We start from the raw sequence: 4047 nt of genomic DNA, 5'->3' as shown, positions 1-4047 counted from the left end.
AACTGTACTGACTTTGTTTTTGTTAGACTGCACTGGGGAACGATAGTATCAGCGTCACATTTATTTAAGCATTAACTTTAGGGGTTGTTGTCACAGATGGTGTGTGTGTGTGTGGGGGGAGGTGGGGGGTGTCAGGTTTTGGAACATGCACTGATTCTGCATTTTGCCTCATCCACCACTTCCTAGAACTGCTTTTTGTGTCCCACCTGACACCCAGACGGGCAGATTTTCCTAGAAGCAAGCTGCTGTCTGCCGCAGCCCAGGTGTCATGTTCACTGTCGCCGTATCATGGCTGGATGTCTCCTCAGGGTCCAGGCAGCACATCTTACCAGGCGCTCTGTATGTAACTGCTCTGTCATTTGTTGTATCTGCTGTTAAAAGGATACAGAGGTTTACATTCCTGCTTAAAATCACACGCTTTGTTTTGAACAGAGCCGGATTCAGACCTATGAAAATGTTCTTCAGACAACTAGGTGGATTGTCTAGTTATCTTCATTTTATTGGTAATCGTTCATGCACAGCAAGCCTCTAGTAACGTGTCTTAAAGTGTAGGTGTACACATGTTGAGGCTGTGTAAAATCTTACGATGGTGTCTTCTGATCATTTTAATGTAAAAATAGTGATTCAAACACAGCGTGAACATGTATTTAGTCAAGATTTAATTTCTTGACTAGGAAAACACTTTGTATAAGATTGAATGGAAAAATAGTAATAATACAAAAATACGTCTTTCAGCACATTGTGGGTCTGTCTTCTTACATCAAGATGGTACACACACAGGCAGTGGCCCCTTTACTGTTACTCTGGAGCTGGAAATGGGTTAGCATTTCTATGAGTACAAAGTACAACTTTTTTTTAATATGCATTATGAACAGCAGCCTCCAGCAGTCACTAAAGACGGCCTCCCATTTCAGAATTTTGGCACAGATTTACTTCCTGATTCCAAAAATGATTTATTAAAATAGCAAGTGAAATTTGTGCTTCCTACTATTATTGGCAACCGTGTCAGAGTATGGACAGGGCCAATGATGTGAGTCGTGCTTTGTATTTTAAATTTCTGTATCTTAAATTGGTCTTAATTGGTTAAAACAAAACAAAGCCATCTATAAAAAGTTAAGTAGCAGAGACATATTACCCCCACCTGCACAAATTACATGGGATTATTTACATTTTGTGGCTCACTATCTGTCTGTGTTACAATATTAAATAAAACATGTTTAGAACCTTCCTGATTGTTCCCAGTGTTCTACAACTCTACTTTTAACACAGACTGCACCTGTTTTCATGCCTTAATCTGGTACCCCCACCAAAAACATACCCAATTGGGGGTCAAATATTGGCAGTGGAAAGCCAGATTAATGTCTTTCCCTATTTTTGAGTATCTGCTGCATAACATTTTGAGATCTGAGCACTTTGTCTATGAGCTTAAGTTATTTTTTTAAAAAGGAGAAATGATTAAAGTCTGAGCGTGAACAGGGACGTGGTGATGTCTGAAGTTCTGAACGTCACAGTGGGCAGGAACGATAGACTCAAATTGTCATGTTGGGCTTGATACTTGTAAATATCAACCGACATTTCTTTCGTCTTGAGAACAGAACCTGATTGATTTTTTTTTCCTCTTAAATCTGTGGGTATATTTTTACAGTACTTAATCCACTCGTGCCAAACGGTCCCAGCGTGTCACTTCATCAGTTGTAGCAGGTCAGATATGTGGGGAAGAAGTTTGGATGTTTCTCAGTGGCCACTTCCTTCACCTGCTGCTGCTGGATTACACGGACAGATTTCCCAAAATCTGCTGGATAAAGTTGCACTGTTTGTTCATTTCTCAGAGGCTGATCCAGAAGTGGTGGTGAGGCAGTTGGGGTGTGTGAGAGAAATCCACCATTCAAAACTAGTCCCCATAAACAACCCGAAAAAAAAAAGATCAATCTGTCCATCAGCCAGTGGAAATTACACACTGCTGTCGGCTGGAGCCCCGTCGGGCCTCATCTTTGTTCAAACAGGCTGAGCTTTAGTAATTAGTTTGATTCATTTGTCCTTGTTAATGTGGGTAGTGACAGTAAACCTCCACAGTTGCTGTTTTAACAGAGTGCTCGGAGCTTTTAGGTTTAGAACACTACCTTGAATTACTCTGTACCTTAATTACGGATGTCCTGAAGCTGATTGGGCTCAGAGTCCTGGTGTTTTTCAGGCGGTCTGTGGTTTGTGCTGTTTGTTCGGCTTCTAATCCTTTGACGTGTTTTTATTCATTCCAGAGCTGTTACAAACGCAGCAGAGTGTCAGTGTTTCACCACAACTAGAGTGCCTTGAGAGTGGTGACATGAGGAGTTGGGGGAAAAAAACGGTCATCTTGGGTTCAAAATTGTGTCTGCTGTTAATCTGTCTGCATGGAAATCCAGCTATTTTATTTATTAATTCACTGAAAATGCCAGGTTGTTGTGTGTTTGGATGCACAAATAGACACAACAAGGGCTTCAAGATGTACAGATTCCCTTCAGATCCGAACAGAAGAAAAACTTGGAAAAATAAAGTCAGCCGTGTGGGATGGAAGCCGACTTCGTCATCAAAGCTTTGAGAGGTAAATTTATTGTTCAGTCCCATGTACAGTAAAACTCACCTAAAACGTCATCGTATAAACCAGATATTCACAGTCACCGGACAAAAAAGTCCCAAAGTTTTTGTATTGTTTTCTATTCAATAAACACCGTACATAACGGTTTTTGTACAGCAGATTTTTCACTCACATTGGATAAAATGTCCCGTCCGATTGCAGTGTATTTCCATTAAAACCCCTCGCATGTGGGACTAGAGTCATTTCCATGATTAAAAGCCCGACCGTTTATTTTTTCACACCATGAAAACAATTTTTCCAATTTTGCAGCAGCTGCAAAAGGCTGTGATTTGACACTTTGCTGCCTTCACTCCTTCGTCTATCATATTTTATTTTATTTTTTTTTTTTTTACAGTGCACATGCTGATTACATTTTGATAATGGATCAAATACATTTGGCAAAAAACAAATTTCAGAGGAAATTTTGACCCGGCCATTAAATGAGGCACACATCCCCGATTCAGGATTCACCGTAGATGTTTGGCACCTCCTGATTTCACTAATCCGTTACATACATATCGCTCACAGAACATAGAAGTTTCAGAAGAAGTCGGTTTCAGCATTTTATCCGGATATTCCACTGTTAAGGGAGATTTTTTTTAATGAAAGACGTGCGGGCGGATTGCAGCGTCGGCTCGCAGCCGCCGCGACGCTCCGTCACAGGAAAACACCTCTGCTGGAAGCCTTAAGGACAAGTTGGAACATCTCCAGCTGATAAACAATTTCTCATATACTCACTCCACTGAAAGCCATCAAAAGCCAACTGGATTTTAACAAATGGTTAAACACGGAGGTGTTTTTCCTGTGCCGCCGCGCCGCGTCGGCTGCGTCCCGATGCGCGGACCCGTCCGCACGTCTTTCATTAAAAAAATCTCCTTTAACAGTGGAATATCCGGATAAAATGCTGAAACCGACTTCTTCTGAAACGTCTCTGTTCTCTCACGACGTCCTGGATCAATAGAGCCTGAAATGTGGAGGTTTTAAGCTTGAAACAGGCTGATGACGCCGCCTGAGAGTGCTGCACGACGTCTCGCACCGTGAAAAGTCCTTAAAGCGACAGAATCACCTCAAAATCTCTCATCAGCTGTTAAAATTTTCACTGAAAACCAGCTTAATTTTTCGAACCATGTCCACTTCGATGTGTCTCACAGGTTTAGAAAAAATTTGATCAAAAAAGCGCCAGTCTCTCAGCAACTTCTCAGACAAAGGAATTCCGACGAGGGGCTGGACGACTCCTCCCACAAGGAGTGCTCACAGGCAAATGACGTCACCGACAGGCGTGGAAAAACTCACGCATGCGCACGAGGGTTCAAGCATGTCTGACGTAAAAACATGAATGAAATCCATATAGTTTTTGAAAAAAATAAAAAGGACCTATACTTTACGGACAGCCCTCGTATCTCTATATATATATATATATATATATATATATATAT

This window comes from Thalassophryne amazonica, chromosome 2 (assembly GCF_902500255.1).
Source record: "Thalassophryne amazonica chromosome 2, fThaAma1.1, whole genome shotgun sequence".
NCBI lineage: Eukaryota > Metazoa > Chordata > Actinopteri > Batrachoidiformes > Batrachoididae > Thalassophryne > Thalassophryne amazonica.
This window is presented reverse-complemented; position numbering follows the sequence as displayed.